The 20,593-nt window shown below is 32.7% G+C and overlaps 2 pseudogenes; one reads left to right on the top strand and one right to left on the bottom strand.

Annotated features, from left to right (window-relative positions):
• LOC128179686 (uncharacterized) overlaps positions 1–20,593 on the top strand; it is a 160,633-nt pseudogene that overhangs the window by 17,745 nt on the left and 122,295 nt on the right.
• LOC128182122 (uncharacterized) lies at positions 11,513–18,459 on the bottom strand (annotated as a pseudogene).

The following is a 20,593-nucleotide window of genomic DNA, read 5'->3' as shown; positions in this document are numbered from 1 at the left end:
TCCAAATTGAGTTTCCAGCCTTATGTCATAAGTAAAACGGTAGTTCTACCTACTCTGTCAATCTCATAGCTTTATCTTAAATCAAAAATGAGAAAAGCTCCGGACAAAATCACTTTTTAAAACGTGAAAAACGTCAATATCTGACGAATTTGATGACGTCATCAAATAATGTTTTCATATCATAGAGATCTTTTAGATACACATTAAACCTGTAAATTTCAAAACAATCGATGCAAGCGTTTTTGAAATATTTGAGTTGGAAAAAAAATAAAAAGAATAATAATAATAAGAATAAGAAAAAAAAGAAACCGTAGAAAAACAAAAGGGTCTTCCGTTGGAAACGGAAGACCCTAATTATGGTTAAGGAGTGGGGATCTCAACCGTTTTCAAGATATTTGGGTACTTCCTGTTCAATGGGGAACAGGGCAACTCCAGGCTCCATAACCTACATACCATTTGATGTCCTTTAACAAAGGAACAAGAATAATATAAATAGTTTTTGGTTTGGGATCTCATAGGAATTTGAGATATTAAGGCACTTCCTGTTTCGGGGTAGACGCAACCACCTTCGTATGGCCATAATCTATATACCATATAATCCCCCATTACACAAGGAACAAGAATATTTATGGTTTAGGGGTAAGGATGTCACGGTTTTTAAAATATGAAGTAATTTTCCAAACCTGGGGGTTGGGGAATTGTCCCCAGAGATCATATCTATAATGTACCATTTATATTAACCATAACATTAAGCATATTTAGCATTTGAAAAACCCATGTCAATATCTTTAACAGTTTCCAAGTTATAACCATTTACAATATAGTGTATAATTTTCCCCAAAGGATTCAATGACCCCACCCCTATTTGACCCCCCCCCCCCAAAAAAAACCCCTATGGTTGCCCAGCCACAAATTGAAAACAATAATTTCAAAATTCAAAACAGAGTATGCAGGCTTATCATATCCTAGAGTTGTGTACAGTCTCTGGGAAACGCAATGGACAAGTTCAGAGACCAAAAAGAAGAAGAAGAAACCGCTTACAAAAAGAATGTCTCCAAACTTCTTTTGGGAGACTTAATTACAAAAAGTACAATGTTAACAATTGTTTTTATATACATACAGAAGGAGAGTTTATAAATACTCCCTCTTAAATGTGAAGAATGGCCACCACTTGAGTAAAATTTGGCCTCTCCAGAAAGTAGGAATGTCTTATTCTGGCTTAAGTTAATTACTTAGATAAGAATAAATAATTCAAAACAGTTTTGTTTTCAATTTTATCATTAAATTTATAAACCTGCAGTGAATTTGTTGTCTGGTTTTATGAAATAACATTGAGAAACCTGTCTAATTATAAACCCAATTTTTTTTATATATTTTTCTTTCAAATGTAGTAATTACATGTAAACAAATGCAGTTATCATAGTATACACAATCTTAAAAACTCACGCATACGCTCCTTCCTGTCCAAAAGTGATATTTAAGATATCTTTATATTAGTTGAAAAATCACCCCCCTTCTTTTATTACGTATACATGTATACGTATGATATGTAAAGGTACACTTGACCTTAAAATAACATCTGCTTTACACAGGATAAACGTCTGCCATTCAGTGAACTGAATGTTAACTGAATGGTCTGGAAAGGTGACTGAATGGCATATCTATGCCATTCAGTCACCTTTCAGTTACCGATCAGTCACATTTCAGTTAACTGAATGAATGGCAGAGATTCATCCTGTGTTAATTACTACTATTGAAAAGAACAATAATCAACATATGTTTACCCTTTTTATTGTATAAATGCTTCAAAAATGTAGAAACACATTTAAAAATTTCATGAAATTCTTATCCATCTCCAGCTACCCTTGTGTGTTTGAATTCTATTTTAACTAATGGCAGGCATCATACTCAAAACGAGACTAGAAACCAGAATAGATAAGATATTCACTAAAAATGAATGTTAACTTCCTCTTTCATGGAAATTAAAAAGAAAAACACATGCAGGACGGCATGTTTATTGTGAATACAAATGCTACAAATCATCCAATTAACCAAAAAAGAGCAATTTCTTAGCATAAGTGATGATTATTTCAAATATGTGTGAGAAATGACTCAAGATAATTGCTACAAGTTTTATAGTATTAGGTAAAATATTTCAAACTAATCCTTTTTATGATAATCATAATACGGAGAGGATTACAATAAATGTAAGGGTATTTCTAAGTGATGTTGCGTTTTTAAAACTATCCCACTTCTGACACCAATGTTGCGTTTTTTAAAACTGTCCCGCTTATAAATTATATTTTAATGAACTTGGGTTTTATATATAACCCGGGATGTTGTGAAACGCAACTTGTGGGTCTCCCAAATCTGTATATTGGTACCAAAGAAAACTCAAAGTCAGGATTCAAATAAAATATAGATATTTCAGTTTATTAAACGAGGATAGTCCCAAGACTCTGGGAGTGTAAATATAACATAAATTAATTCCCAACTTGATGGGATTAAAATACAAATATTACAAATAGCCAAAACCCTTAATATAGCTCTAAATATCCCACTTAACCGTGCGGGAGTCCCGTTCCTATACAATCTTTCCCCTGTAGCCTATATACTTAAATATAATAAATTGATTAATAAAAGAAGGTTATTGCATCAGCTCCCACTGCTAAATTATCGAGCATTTACCCAACGGGAAATTTCCATGGTCATTTCCAGTGTGTGGATGTTGTCCAGATGTGGACTCGACCGTCTGCCGTGCAAACAGCTGAGCTCGTTATTTAAGGCATCGGGCTCGGCCGTTATGACGTCATACCGCATGCTATACAAACCCGCCGTTATGGGGAAAGCAGTAAACAAGATGTGAGAACTGAAACACGCGAATAACGGCGTTTTGACGATATGTATTATCGAAAGGCAATAGAGGGAGTTGTGATTGAGGAATTAATGAAACGAAAGGGTTTAAATGGTGCATGGAAGTATAAACAAGACCAAATGAATCGTCGAGGAAACTCGGGATAATTTCTCGCCGATAATTTCGACATTGATTGGTAATTGTAAACAAAGAACATATGAATAAAATATCTTAGTACACAGCGAATGATCATCATGCGATGTATTAAACGGAAATTCACCTCTTGATATGGTGTATGTTGACTTTTGTTGCAATAGGGAATGTGTATTGGGATGTGAGAAATAAATTTCGTAACAGTGATTTGATGCTTTTATCATGGTAATATTATGTAGATGTATGTAGTACTGAATAAGGTTTCTTATTCAAGGAGGTTGAATAACAATTGATGTCTAAAAGATTAAGTTAATATGTATTACTGAAAGAGAGCCCTATGAATCTGTGTTAAATAGGGGGAAGTGGAAATGGTAGGTTCACTTAAACGGCTATATTTTTCTTAAACCTCAATGGAATTGGCAATATGACGCATATTTATTTCTCAGAATTGCATAAGCTTTCTTATTTCATCTTATTTCTTATTTCATCTTTTCATACAATGTTAGTGCATGATTAAGTTAAAAAGAGCAAGAGACAGTTCTGGATAACAAGAGGAGTAGCTCCCTCCTAAATGATTATTTCTTTGTTTAAAAATAAAATATGTTTAAAGAATTGTTTCTCTTGAGTTGAAAATTGTAGCTCATTTTTACAAAAGTCTCCATCCCATGGGTACTTGATAGTAAGGAGATTTTTATTCCATGCTTTTCCCTATGGAAAAAGTCATTGTCCCATGCCTGTTAAATGAACCAGGTCCCATCATTGTGATAAATTGTGCAGAGTACCTAAAAATCTAAGGTTCTCAAAAATTATAGCTCATACAGCTTCAAAATATTAGATATGCTCGTCTGACTTATATTCGAATCATAATTATATGATTGACATTTAATAGTCAAGATTGTTTTAAAATATTTACTGAATGGCGCATCAGAAGCTAGAACTCATTGATTTCTTAAATAAGATTTATTTATTATGCAGTTGTAGTATGTTGGTCTCAGTGGTACGTTTATGAATATTGTAAAATTATACTATAAACACTTTTAAGTTTATTACAAAGTTAATTATGAACATGATCATATACACAGGGTATGCTCTCTCTTTCTTCTCTCCCGTCTCTCTCTCTTTCTCTCTGTCTCTGAAAAGATTAATTCTCTAAAGGATTAATTCTGATTTTGCAGCAACCTTGTACTTGATTAAATCTGCTTTTTTCTATTCGTTGACAATATGTTTTAGTAACTGAAAGCCTTGTATTTATGTTATTCATTTTTTACTGCAGTTGTCTTTCTGGGCAGTCACACGGTAAATCATGTGCATGATTATTGTTGTTTGATAATACACATATTAATATGTACATGTGGCAGTGTGACAAGGACTATGCATAAATGCATGATGTCTATTCTAGATGATGTAGATATACTGACAGTCTTATACGAAAATTTGCTCCCGTGTAATATAACTCATTTTTTCAGCAAACAGCAGTTAAAACATGAACGAAAATGGCAAATGGATATCCAGATTAAATGCTCCTAAATTAAGAACATGCAAACAGTACTAGCAAAGGAATATTTTTGCCTAGAAAATTACATCTCAATGAACATTCCTAAACATGTTAGCTAGATCAACAATGACACAGTTTCCGTGTGGGGTACTACCCCTGAAAATAGAGACTGCACAATGTCAGGGTTAACTTGTCTAAACTGAGTGCACATGAAAACTCTGTTACTAAAGGACGAAATACATGTAGAAGACGAATTCCAATTTCTACTGAAATGAACTTAGATTACAATCTCAGAAGTAAACTTTATCAAAGTGTTTATTTTCAAAATAATATATCTCTCTAGTTTCTAAATTGAAACTCTCATTTGTAATTTTTCAAGTTTTATTCATTGATGATCACCTCAAAGGCCTGCGGGTCTCTTGTTACTAAAAGACCAAGTTTTGGCCCCTAAAACTAGGGGATTCCTCATATTTTTGCCCACCCTTCCTCACCCGCTTTTATAAACTTTTTTTCCAAACATTAAACTCAGGCTATGACACATACGTGACTGTCATGGTCAGTTGGCCTCTTGTTGTATCTTACTTGCGCTTATTAGCCTTGGTTTGAACATTTCAATTTCTTTCATTTCAGGTAACATTCTTGATTTGATCATAGTTTAAACTTCTCTAATCATGTTTTCAAAATAAATTATGGTAAGCAAAACCTTATCTCATTACTAAACCTTTTTATGTTGCGGATTCATTTATCTAATGGGAACACAGGTCCTATTCACTTTCTACACAGACGATTGCATAGAGAAAAAAAAAGGAAATGCACTTTTGTTTTGAAGAACATATATCTTAGCACTATGCTAGGATAAAAGTAAAGATAATTATTATTTACTCTATATGATATCATTTTTACTTTATTCTTTATATAATATTAATAAATACACATGTACTATTTACTATATATGATACATTATTACAATATTGTTTTAATCGCAAGAATATGATTAGTCAATTGCTGTCACACGAAAATATCGTTTTTATCCTAAGCATATTGGTCAATTGATGTCACATGATCGTGCTATACATTCTCTTATAAACCTTGCTATACCAAAAAATAAAAAAAAATTTATTCCCCACAAAAGTAATAATAGGTTTTAAAGACCAAAAAACGGATGCGTTTTTAACAGAACAGGCGTTCGCGAGCGTTTGCCAATAATCCCTATACCTGCAACACAAATTATGGCAAGCGTGCGCGAGCTCTCGCTCTGCTGAACACGCCTCTGGTTTTTGCTGTGCGATATTGTACCGTCACAATTTCGAAATAAATGTCTATACTTATGAACAAAACATCTGACTGTTGTTCTCTTAGGGACGTTGGATCATGCGATCAAAAGTCTCAGTTTTTTTCTAAAGTATTTTTTAATATCTACACACTTATCTTAACCAAAATTCAAAACAAAATGTTTTCTTTACTTTTATGAAATATCACTTAAACATGCCAATATATGTCGATAGAAATATTGAATTATTGTTGAAATATGTTGAAATTATTTGGCATTGTAAAAAAGGAATTTACAGGTAGAATTCATATATGACACAGAATTTTTAGACTAGAGGTGACACAAAATGGCTACCCAAAATCAGAGGATCGAACCTCTTTAAGAAGACTGAAGAGAATTAGTTTTCGATTTATTATAATAAAAAATCATAGCCTTTTGATATCGGTCTTTACGTAGTTTTAGAGACATGTTAAAAGTATATGCTCCTGAGTCGATACACTTTCATCAGCTCTGTAAAACCAGGTATTGACCTCATCAAAACGGCTATAATTGTTTAATATTAACTATATAAATGTAATAGTTTACTATACATAATATAACATTCTCTATTTACTATACAATGTAATTTGCGTAATACCTGCGGTATATCATTAAATCAACTGAACTGTTTCATACAGCATGCACATATCTATTTATTATAAGTTAAATTATATTAATATTTTACGGAAATTTCAAGTTTCAGCAATTAATTGGTAAAAAAAAATTAATTTGACATATGAACAAACGACTTCTCATTATCATAATGTATAAGCGAAGTATATCGGCAATCGCACTATTGTTCTGCTGGTTATACCTTTTGTAAAACAAACAAATTATCATTCATGTTTGGCATATATATGCTACATTCTGGAAAAAAAGAAAAAGGCACAAAGAGAAAACAAACGCCAAATAATAGAAAAAAAGAAACAACCAAACGAAAAAAAAAAGTTTGATTTTTCCCCTTTAGATAATTGGAATTTGTATGCGATGGCATTTGAATCCACAGTCACTAACTACAAATGTTTCATCCTAAAAATGAACGCACTACGAACTATCTATCATCATCTCTTTTTTCCTGCGCAAACCTGAATCAGTAAGAATAGAGACACCTTTTTAAAATTTAGGACTATTTTCTGAGATGAAGTGATCACGTGAGCGTTTGATTCTTTATATAGAGTGAATGTGGCTCTTGGCGACAGATTGATAACCAGATACCTTAGATATTCCTTTAATGTTTACTGGAATATTTTCAAGTTGGACGAATTGTTTTCATAGTGGTAATAATTGTATTTGAGCGCAATTGCAGAATGTTTGGGTACATAACAAAATTGTTTCATTCAATCCCATACATTCGAAAGAGTGCATGATTGTTTGGTTCAATGACTTTGGATTGAATTTTAAACACCATCCAATTAGGAATTGTTCAAACTTTTTGAAAAACTATGTTTCTCTTTTTTCTTCACTGGAATAAACTATAGCAAAAATATCAAATAATATAGTAGTAGTTGGTATGCTATTCCAAAAAAAGAGAATCCTTGATAGTTTGTGATTTTTATGTCTCTTATCTAAAAAAAAAAAAGTAGCACACATTAAGATGGAATAAATGTTTATTTTTCATGCCTTTCTTTATATGATCTACCGAGTTGGATACTTTTACAGCGATTTCTATTCAGTAATGATTAAACAACGAGAGACAACTTCTATTTATTTTGAAAATAAAAAAGTCGACGCACCTATATAAAAATGAAATTGTAACCAATGCAGTTATGATTCCTGTGTAGATTTTAAGGAGTATTTAAAAAGTTTGTTCTGTGATGCTTAACAATAATTGCAAAATTCTTCTCTGAATTTGGTTTAGATGCTCATAATTCACTTTTTCATTTCATAAGAAATTGAACATAAGTTTGCAAACAGAATAGTTACTACCATACATTAATATGACATGTGGAGTTCAAAATGAAACGAACAGTGTTCAAATTCAAGGGTCCAAGGGAATATTACAAAACAGGAGCAGAGCGAACGAGCGAACACGGACCTCTTAAAAAATTGAGGTTGGATCAGGTGCCATGGAGGAGTGAGCATCCTCTGCTGACCGGTTACACCCGTCGTGTGCTCTTTGATTATATGATTTGGGATAATTAGTCCATATTCATGTTATGTTAAAAACTTTCTAGATCTTATGTCTACAGTACAGTTTTAATGTCAGTTCTTAAAATTAAAATATTTTGACTTCTCTGTATCCCATATATGTAGAGAAGTATACCTTTTTTGTAAAAGGAAATTTATGGTAAGTTTTAATTATTTTGTTTCAAAATTTCATTGAAAAGACTATCGAGGGTGAAAAAATTATTTAAAGAAAAGCAGAAAATATATTCATTTTAAGACGGGGTCACGTGACCCCGTCCATTGGTTTACTGTCAGCCAAAGTCTCAAACCGGAAGGCACGCGTAGTACACACGAATTGAGTCTACGCGGAAGAAAATAGTGCAGAAAGTTTCATGCATTTCAGTAAATATGTATTATAAAAACGCGCATTAAATCTTTTTTAAAAGTCATCTGTGTATCAACAAAATTCTATTTAGAAAATAAACAAATCGTTTTATTGATCAAAATATGCTTGCTCGGGTTCAAATGTGGAATGAGTTACGTAACTGAATGCACAGCGCCGTTGACGATTCAGTTGGTGTACGAGATCATTAATCAATTGAAAAGGTTGATGGTGGAATCGAAATTAAACTTCCCAAACGTAATGTGCTATTTTTGAAAAGTTGTGAATTTTATTTTGACAATCTTTCACCTTAATATAACCAAACTTCATGCGCAAGCCAAAGTTAAAATCGGGACGGGTTATACACAGATGTTTTACAAATTAAATAGGTGTTTCATTGGCTTCCAGTCTACTTGCGGTATGACTGCTGTTTGTCTCGAAAGGAACTTTCTTCAAAGAAAACAAAAACAAGTCTGAATTTGCCTTGTCGTTCGTTGGCCCTTTAGTTGATTAAACTGAATTCAAATTTTAAACAATGCATTGTAAGCAAAATTTACAATACATTATACATTTTGGAAATCTTATACATCATTTAATAATTATATACAATCTTATCGATTGAAGAATCAAGTTAATTGTTAATGTTCATGTTTTCCGGCTTAGTTGAAATCAGGCTTGGGGTGAATTACATTGTAAAATAATGCATTACATTACCATTACTTCATGAATTAGGGCAATAAATTACTATTACTTAAAGGACATATCGCATGTTATTTCAATTTTCGGAAGTTTTTAAATTAAATCATTCTATACTCATCATAAATGAAGTTTATTATTGTTTTCATAAAATATTCTGCCTAATTCATGAGTTTGAAAGCGATGAAATTCAAATGTCGCGATATGCATATTTTCTCTCTCGATCTACCCGCCATGATGTGTGACATCATATGCGACCCCGAGCGAGAAGGTGTTGTTAATCATCTTTGTAATTGGATTGGATTTAAACGACAATTAAACTAATTATCACCTATTCAATTGCCGATAACGGGACATGATGGTGTTTTGTGCCTCCAGCGGGTGGTCTAGCCGTCAAAAATGGGGATTTGGACTTGTTTTTTTTTTTTTTAAAGTTTTTTAAGTTTTTAAGCATACAAAAGTATGCGGAAATCTTGCGACAAATAAGAATTTATCTGTCGACGAGAGGATTTATTAATGTATACATAACGCAATTTCATCGGAGAAAAATAACAAAAAGGGACGCCATTTGGATACCACCTTGCTTCATTAGCCGTTTTCTTATTGTTATTGTTAAACTATACGTTCATGCATGCGTCGTATTTGTATAAAGGATTTCTTCATTCATAGCTCACCTCTGCAAAAATCTTCATTCATAGCTCACCTCTGCAGAAATCATAATCTAAGTACGGTATAGGTGAGATTTCTGTGAGTTTTATTTTTTTATGGGAGAAGTCAAGGATCAAGTTGACGATATTGAATGTTTACGCGAGAAATAGACAAAGTTTGTAGATATACATTTATACGTAAATGGATAAAAAAAATGCGGATATGCAATTTTACAGAAAAAAACAATGATTACGGAAAACGTTCTTGCCTGCTTTTGTAATCCAGTGTAAAATGGAGTGAACAACTTTAGAAATTTGTGCCCAGTAACGGCCGAAGAAACAAACTTCTTGTGCACCACAGTTGTACAATAATGAACATTCTGAGTCGTAAGGAACGCCAAAAAACAAGGCTGTTATAGATTTTGATAAATAAACACCTTAAACTGATTTATTTGAGCTATAATACTTATTAAGTTGTATTTACAATGTTTACACGTCGAACAATTTGATCGTTATTGCCGACTTCAACGTCGCGTCTTCGGTAATATCGTTTTTTATCTGTACTGGTGGCTCAAACATGTACGACTGAATAATAAGAGTCTTTTGATTTAGTCAGCATTTAAAAACAAAACAACGTACATGGTGAATACATGTCAAAATTTAAAGAAGATAATGCTAATCCTACAATTTGTTTACAATCAGCTGTTCGAAGAAGGTCGCATGTGACGTCACTGTACCACGTGACCTGCTATCTAATTAATGAGTTTTTAAACGATCGGGGCTATAATACGGTAAAATTGTATTAAATCTTAAAGATTTTCTTTACTCCTATTATGATTTGAATTAATCTTAATAGTTATGATGTTCCTGAAGCCGTCTACATAAATTGTGAGATGAATGGATCTGAATCAGGGGTTGAGTCTTTGGGCAGGGCGAATGGCCAAAGAGTGACAATGTATTTTATCTTCAACAATTTTTTCTCCATATCCCAACAGTTCAAAATAAACTGTATGCATGATTTTGATATGTATTAAGGGAGTATGGGACTGACACCAAAGTAATTAATTTGTTTTAAAAATTTGTTCAACATATAGCATTGCATTTTTTCTAACAGAATTTAACAATTTTTTGATAGGTTAATATATTTGTTTCCATGGTAACGGTATCCAAACATACCCTTGTTGGAAATACTTCCGTTCAAAATACACCACTTGCAAAAGAAATGAAACAATGCTACTTACATAGTTTAAAATCATTTTATTTCATTTTTCTTACATGCTATTTATAATACATTGACAGAAGAACAATTAATTACACAAATTCTGAAAACCTCCTCAGTATCATACAATGTGCGACCGCATTTCCTCTGCATGGTTCAAATTTGTTGCTTTTTGTGTTGACCTTCAATGCAAAATGGTAAAAAAATCTGTTTTGATATAATTAGAAGTTTTATTTATGAACTTGAACGAAATATACAAATGTTTTGCTTTCACTGAAAAAAGGAGAAACTCATATGTCAATGACTTAGATAAAAAGATATTGCAGTCTGAATTTACTCTGGTCTGTTTTTACAACTTCGCGCCATTTTCACTTGATCACTGTTCTAGTGTAGATAAAATAATCAATACGAACCTTTTGGTCAATAAACATTGAGTCAATAAAAAATATCTATTGCAATGCTAGTACTTTATAAAATTCACCAAAAAAAAAATAAAAAAATTCATTTAAATCCCAAATTTCCTCTGCTTAACTTGAAATTCCTCTGTTAAAATACAAATTTTTAAACCATTTGCACCTTATAACAATAAACCAGGTAGGAACAAAATAATTCTAGTAGGCATAAACAAATAAATATTTAATTTATGATTTGCTATATGTATCTCATAATTATTTTTTTCAACTCTGAAACAAAAAAAAAAAGATTAAAATCAGCATTACATCATGTACAAAATGCACAGTACAAATGCCGAATATAATTTTAAGCCATTTGGCAGAACAACATCCATTAATGTTACAACCATATATTATAGTATAATTTTTTTTTAAAAACTAATCAAGTTTATACTGGACATTTAACTCCTCACATGTATATAACGTAATAAATCAACAAACTTATACAAATAATGCACCCAAATCAAAAGCCCTCTCAACATTATTACATGTATTACCAATCTAGCATAAATAATGAAGCTGGCAATTACCGCTCCAGAACGAACGCTATCAACAATTTTATTATACATGTATATCTAACATAAATATTGAAGCGGACAAGAGCACATACTTGGTTTATCCTTGCAACATCCGCCTTTTTTGGGGCAAAGATGTAGTATAAACATCTTTTGAGATACTGTAGAAAGTTAAAGCTGTGTGTTATTTTTTCACAAAGTACATGTATAGATGGTTCCTTTAGATTTCCTTCACATGATGAGCATCCAATGTTTTACCAATATTTGTGTCAATGTTTGTCCGAAGTTTGGAAATCATTGTGTTATCTTCATCACCAACTATTGTCTTTATATAAACAGACCCATAATTCACATCCTTGACCATCTCTTCTATCATGTCGCTCTCCTTGGCCTTCATAGAACTTTCCCTTCCAGTTGATACTGCAATCATGTGGAGGAGGTGTTGATTTGGAATTGAAAGACAAAGTACATGTGCAACAGGATTTCGATCTTGTTGAAATTTTTTTTTTATTTTTTCCAGAAAATGCCCCGATCATAGATGAATGACCTGAAACATGGGAAATAGCATCAACTTAAATACTTATACATAGAGAAATATCTAAAAACTGTTGTGACATTCAAACACAAGGCTTTCTTAGGATGTACAATTTATGGTTCACAAAGACTAGGGCTGGGACAATTCAGGGTTTATTCAACTACATGTAGCTCGATTTCCATGGCATTCAAAATTATATAATTTAGAATTTACTGATATAATAAACAAACTTTAAAAAAAAATGAAAGACTTTCAATTGGCACACTCATGCTTATATAAACAGAATAAAATAAATGACAACAAATAAATTGCACAGTGATAATCGCTGGAACTAAGGATTCAGTAAAAATATATATGGAATAATACATTAACTTTTACCTTACTGTACGGGGGTTTTAATTTGTTGATATGAAAGAGTATACCCTTGAACTCCATGAAAATTAAACCAATCACAGTGATACACTGTACCAAATGAAATTACCTAGTAGTTTATGTACTAGTAATTTATCAAATACCTGATAAACCGTCATGACTTCACTCTCTCTATTTATTCTGCCAACCAGCATATTTCTATATATAGCTCTTCTTCATTAGGAGATCAACACAGTCTACAAATGGCCACGACCATCGAGCTCTCTTAAATGCGTATCTGCTTCCATCTCTAATTCCACCAAACACCTCCACTGTCTCCAACCACAATCAGACATTTGGACAACTTCTTCATGGTCACCATCTGTAATATTAAGGTACATAATCAGGAATTTTTGCACCACGAGAGAATATTAAATCGAGCACCAGTTGGTGGCAAAGTTGATCAGTAAAAAAAATAAATGCATATGTACTTGATATTATAAAGGCATAAACAGACTCTGAGGTTAACTCAGATTTAACAAACATAATACTATTTACTAAGAGAGGGACAGTTAATATTAGACAATGACTTCTGAAATCTTTACTTTTTAAATAGATGTTCTCCAATCAGATAAATGCAAATATTTCAACATGGAGAAGGGCATGGGGCTGTGAAAAGTAATTTTTTTTTTGGGGGGGGGGGGGGGGGCATAATTGTGAAAGACTGAAAGTCACACAAAAACTCCAGACACTGTTTTAACGGGAAAAAAGACACCATCTGAGGTTGACATTGTACTTCACATCTATTTCACACCTATTTGAAATTTATTTTGCTGTCAATATGTCAATTATGAGTTAACGTGTATACCATAGTTTAAATCATTACATAAAGTGTTCAATCTGTGTTTCTATTTTAAAACAAGTTGCTGTCCTTTAAAAAAGGACTACAATACGTGGACCATTTGTATGTGTTTCCAAAAAGTGAAAGCTTTAAGATTATCAGAAATTCCACCGGCTCTAGCCCTCTGCTTTTAACCACTAAATTTGTACGTTGTATTACGTATACATGTATGTATAGCCCTAACTTTTTATCTCAGAATTTAGAGGATTCATACTTCTAAAATAATTATGATCTATATATGAATGAAGTTTGCATGTACAGTTTCAGGCATTCGGATAATTCTACTATTTGCGCACACATTACGATTCGCACTACTTTGTTAACTATGCAGTGACAGCTTTGTGTAAATTAAAAATTTCATATTCATATGATGCATTTTTCTTCAGATTTAAACTTTTATACAGTGACATAATTATTCAATCATACTTAAATGCTTAAAAAAATTTAATCGGGAAGTTCTCTAGCCTCGCCTACTATAAAAGTAAAGTTAAGTTACTTGTGTATTCGGAAAACAACAAAACATTGCAAATTATGCTTGTTGATGCAAGTTGTAGTTTCGGCATAACATTAACTTATTTCATAATACTGATAGTTCATATTACATGCCAATCATTTTTTAAAAGGAATACTTTGTTTCTGTACTGTTTACCGACAACTTTACAATTACAGCGCCTTCGAACTTATGTGTACATATGGCACGGAATCCCGATCCCGATTCAGATAAACGTGTGCTAGCTTGGTTCCCTGAGCTACCCATTACGCACAGGAACCAGGCTAGCTCATGCGCAGACTGAATTTTCCCCATAGCATCCGGTTTAACCTCGCTTATATATTTTCTGTGTGGACCTCAGGGTCCACGCAATACATCTCCTGACGTCATGGATTTCCAATAGCCTAACTCTTAACGCCACACATAATGGCTGTCAGTTTACAATTTCTATCTAAACCAAATCATTTTTAACCTCACTCATATATAGCATCAGAAATTACTGATACAAAATCAAAGTCATCATCATTTGCAGTTTCTACTTGTAACTTATAGTCTGTCCCGAGTTATTGCTTCCATCACCTTTTGGGAGTTGATTTTAATCAACTCTCCTTTGCAGTTACTCTGGCAAACCGAAACTGAAACAGTGTTTGGACCTTAGCACAAATCATCACCGCTGACAAGAGTTAGTTCTTTAAAATAATCGATAAATTCGATGTAATATACGCTGAAGCATTTTTTTAAAAAGGAAACTTATTTATAAATACCTAAGAAATAGTCAGATTTTAAATAGCACGAACAATTTAGAAGTTTTTTGCAGTCGTATACATGTATTCCTACGCCAGATTTCAATATAGTCTCGTTCAACCATCGGCTGACTCCGTACATCTTTGACTAGCAGAGAGTCAGTCTATATTTACAGGTCACATCATCAAGCTATCAGGTGACCTGGTATCTCTTACCAATCGCAACTTCTCGGACATTTCCGGCAGGCTCGGAAAAACACCTCGAATGTATTACCTAGGCGTCCATGACAACCCCCCTTTTTATAGAACTTGATATAAATACAACACATTGCATGATCTGTTGAGATGTGAGCTATACTTCATTAAAGTAAACGATATACACTAAAATATAACACAGAGGCGACATACAAGACTGTCTAGCCGATTCTTATGTTAATGGAAAGTGACTCCATTTTGTAACATCCGATGATGCTAATACATTCGAGGTGTTTTTCCGAGGCTGCCGGAAAGGCACGAGAAGTTGCGATTGATCTCTTACTTATCGGAGATTAACGGAGACAGTCGAGCATCTGGTTAAACGAGCCTAGAATTCATTATTGGTTGGATCCATACACTTTTTGAAATATTTCGAATACCGCTACATAGTTAGATGAAATCAATTCTATTTTTTGATATAACACAACATGATTCATAAGAGGTTTTCTCGAAATTCTTGTAGAAAAAGTCCGATAATCCATATCATAAAAATATGTGCGTAATTAAAAGAGAGATTATAAACTACTTGCCAAGCAAAATAACGTATCCTTGATTTTGTGATAAATAATACCGTGGAATCATTAGATTTCGTGGTGGCTCAAATTTCGTGGAATTCGTGGGTACCTCTCATCCACGAATTAACATCCTCCACGAATTATATATTAGGGTTATAAAGTCATATTTCGTTTTGTAGGTATACGAAAATACACGAAATTACAGTGTACGTCCCCACGAACCTATACAATTTCAGCAATCCACGAAAATTGGCCCCCACGAAATCTGATGATTCCACGGTAATTGATAAAATCAACTCCCGTCAGTACTTCAGTACTTTGATTATTATGCCACCCTTCGAAGACGGGAGGGCATATTGCTTTGCTGCTGTCTGTCGGTCGGTCGTTCGGTCTGTCGGTCCACCAACAGTTTCCGTTCATTTTATTTGCAGTGGATGAACATATTGAAATGAAATTTGGTGTACAGGTTTATCATGATGATACATGTATCTAGGTCAGGTTTGATACTGGGTACGATCGAGCAATTTTCGACAGAGTTATGGGTCTTGGACGTAGGAGAATTCCAGTTATTTGCAGTTTCCGCTCATTTTCTTCGCAGAGGGTGCACATATTGATTTGAAATTTGGTATACAGGTTTATCTAAATAATATTTAGGTCTAGTTTGATTTTGGTGTGAGAGAGCAATTTTCGACAGAGTTATGCCCCTTGGACTTAGACAAACATTCCAAATATTTGCAGTTTATGTTCTTTTGTTTGTGGATCTTTCCAGTGTTTTACAAACATCTCTTGTTTTTAATAAAAAAACCCCACATACCTGTGAAAGAAATGCTGTTGAAGTCGATAAAAAGGAAAATATCCAAGATATCTTAATTGACAAATAATCATTTTTCACTCATAAAAGTTCACAGGAACGAAAACAAATTTCTTACGGAAATGTTTACATCTTTTCATTTTGTAGTACTCCGGACATCTCCCACAATTTTTCCACGTTATCATCCGGGATTATTAATAGCTGATGCAACGCAATATCTCAGTAGATGTTTTATTTGGGAATGTGTATTGAAACCCAAAGCGGTATAGGGGGCGTTTCAAAACATATAATGTGGACATTTTTCATTATAGTGGATGAACGTAGTTTGAACTCAAAGATATTTATGATTATCGAAGTATCGAGCGAAAAGTAGTGGAAGCAAAAACTTGGGACAGAGTATAAATATAAATTGAATGCCACATAATTTGACTAATGAATATGCATAGAGACGACATGAGATTTCGTATGTGTGGTATGACATCATTTTGAATCATGCGTTGAAAATCGACTACTGGAAACATCTGATTATCTGAAACATGTGACGACAGGATACAAATTCTGATATATGTTAGAATTAAGTTTAACTATTAATAATGAGAGACATAAAGAATGCTACTGTGTTCTGATATGTGTATTGAACCATAGTGGCATACTGTCAAAAACTTGTATAAATGATTATAATTATTTTTTTATTATGAAATTACATCTCAAGTGCTTGGGGCTTTACTAACGAATATGTACGATGCCTACTTTGATAGTCATAGGTATCTTTAACTTACATACCAATGCTTGTGCATTACAACGCCATAGCAATAGCATTTATATAAGAAATATTCAATTATGTCCATACCAATTTTACTTTTACTCTAGTCTCAGCAAGATTAGCCGAAACTGAAAATCTGAGGAAACGTCTGTCAAAAACTTGCAGTCTCGACGAACTTAATCCTGCTGAGATTACCAAATACTTTTACTCTATCAATGAATGTAGGTCAAACCTGGACAGATCGCTTTTGCTGGCGTCGAGTCATCTTCCTCCATCTCTGATGAGAATTTTTCAGCTGTAATATCAAAATATGTGATTGATCTGCCCAAGAGAGCGTCCACGTTCGCACTAGACCATCCTTTTTCTGAGCTTTAGCAACCTTTATGTGGCGATTGGTATTCTCAGCGTTCAAAATCATATCCACGTTTCCTCTGCTTTGCCGAAAACTGAATTGATATTTATGTCGTAAAAAATGAATTCTGGGTTAAATTAACTCTTATAAGATTATCATTTATACTCACGATTTATTTATTTTTTAAAAACCTATAAAATCCTTTCCACTATAAATTTTATTGTTTAATACCTTAGAATTGAACCAACAGATTTAATGAATGCGAATTGGTTTACGTCATTCGGAGTTGCGCGGTAGATACGGAATCGTAAGTCCCATACCTCTACTTAAATTTGAAATTCATGACCCATGAATAGAGCCAATATGGCAACGCAGTAAAAATGTATTGGAGTTTATAACATTTTCTTTTGTAATTTCGCGGTCTTGAGAGAATACTGCCCACTAGAAAGGGATGGAGGCTTTTTTTTATTTCTAAGGGGGTATGACCGTACAATGAACATTTTTCTTATTTAAGTCCCTTCAGTCACTCAGTTAACCTATTGCCGATTGTTGTCTGTTAACAATTTTAAATTTTTAACTACATCTTCAAAATCACTAGTTTATTTGGCACTTGGTCATATTCAATTAATTTGTGACCTGCATTGTATGCGTGATTGTTTGTAGAAATAAAATGTATGCCTGTTATGTGCATTGTAAATGAAACCGAATATTTAAAAAAAAATGACCGTGAACGGCCTGCAGGGTGTTTTTCTTTCACTGGCCACTGGAGCTAGATTTTAGATTATCTGAGATCTCCCTCCCTTTTATGTGAAATATATGTGACCTTTCCTGGAACTCTTACTCTTCAGCACTGGAGATTTAAATGAACATAAAAATGATTTGTAAATAATTAATTTGGTATTTAAAGGGGATCTTACCTTTTAACTGTCGGAAACTAACGTTTTAAGTTCAGAGGTAGTTAAAAGAATGTCCATACTATATGTAAAGTTGAAGCGGGTATATACGGAGTTGATTCAGTTCAACCTATTTCTAATGTAACAATCGGTCCAAATGAAAGCAAAGTTTTCTGAATAATGTTGTGTGGCACTGGTAAGAGACTCGGAGGAGATGTCAATTATTTTTTTCAGTCTCGAAAAATCACGTGAGATTTTTTTTTTGCCCATACACAGTCGTTATAATTTACACGTTACGTCAGATATGAAATACTAATAATGTTTGTTACGTAAATATTTCAATTTTTTTTTTATTATCATATTGTATTATTAGTTAATATAAATATTTTTTTTTTTGCTTATTTTGACCAAATGTGTATTTTCCTATTTTCTTACATCTTTAAATTTTATCACAAAAATTTCCATCATTCTCCGAATGAAGAATCGCATATGAGGTGTTTTGCTTAGACGTCCAAAGCCTTCCCTCCAGCAGCCCTATTCTGTATATGCACACGATAACAATTTATTACAAAGATAATCTCCCTTCATCCAGTCATACATAACCCTAATGAATATCGTGATAAAAGGTACAAACTTGTACAATATATATATATATATATATATATATATATATATATATATATATATATATATATATATATATATATATATATATATTGATCCGACACTTTAGATAACGAGTGTTGTTGGTTTGCTAGTGCTTCTTATATATATATATATATATATATATATATATATATATATATATATATATATATATAGTGAATATAATATATAATATAATATAATATAATAATATAATATATATATATATATATATATAAATATATATATATATATATATATATGTATATATATATATATATATGTATATATATATTGTAATTGGCAAGCTAAAAAAAGTTGTGTATCAATTTGTTTTCACATTCTAATTATACTACTTGGAGGAATATCGAAAATAAGAATACTTTAATTTTTACGAAATAGATACATCAACACACCGTATTGTTGACATTTACATAACCAAGCTTTATTTATTTATTTATTTTAAAGATTTATTTGACAAAGACAAAGACAGCAGAAAAAGATACAAAGGATACAAGTACACATGTCTCACAATGTAATAGCTTGTCTCTTAAAGAGAAAGAACATAATGTAGGTCTATATATTATGCATATATCTCTTTACAAATGTACCTGTATACTACTTGAAAAAGGAAGTTAGTGAGAATAAGATGAAAGAAAAGTGTTTGTGTGTGTGTGTGTGTGGGAGGGGGGGGGGGGGGGGTAGTACATTATATAACCTATTGAATCTAATAAATATAGCTAGTATATCATAATAATAAGTCACATATTTTTTGCCAGTGCCTATCGAACTCCATCTTCGCTAGCCAAGGGTGACGATCCACTCTGCTACTCTTTTCTTTTCTCTGAAAAGAGTAGCAGAGTGGATCGTCACCCTTGGCTAGCGAAGATGATCAAACTCTGAGAATCTACAATTCTTAAGCAAAATATATTTCTCCACGGATATTCTGTTTTTTTCATTTTATTTACACAGAGAAAAAATACCCCCAAAACATATTATGTTTAAAGATTTATTTGGCGAGTATTGGCCGTGGCATAAATGAAATGTGGAATGCCATTGACAACATCTGGGCAAAAACTGAAACAAAAGTCACAACAAATATTCATCAACAATCAACACATCATCAATATTATAGTTTGAAATTGACCACCCCGGGTTTACCGCGGATGGTCACATATTTAAGTACTTTAAACTTATTTAATAATATGTTGAATTATTGTTAAATGAAAATTATATAATAAGACAAGTACAACTTTACACAATTCACTGGTTCAACAGTTCAGCAACTTCACATGCACAAATCAATTGTCACAATGTTTTGCAATAAGTCAGCACAACAATACATAGGCATCAGTTGATTTGGTGCGCGCAAACAACATCCTGCGAATACCTCCAAGTTTTACACGGAAGTATCTGAGACCAAACCAATACTGAATTAGGAAATCGTTGCTTAATAATTTCTAAGTGATCACAAACAATCTCAATCAACTCGTTTAATGGAATACGTTTAA

The sequence above is a fragment of the Crassostrea angulata genome, chromosome 4 (genome assembly GCF_025612915.1).
Source record: "Crassostrea angulata isolate pt1a10 chromosome 4, ASM2561291v2, whole genome shotgun sequence".
In the NCBI taxonomy this organism is placed as follows: domain Eukaryota; kingdom Metazoa; phylum Mollusca; class Bivalvia; order Ostreida; family Ostreidae; genus Magallana; species Magallana angulata.
This window is presented reverse-complemented; position numbering and strand designations above follow the sequence as displayed.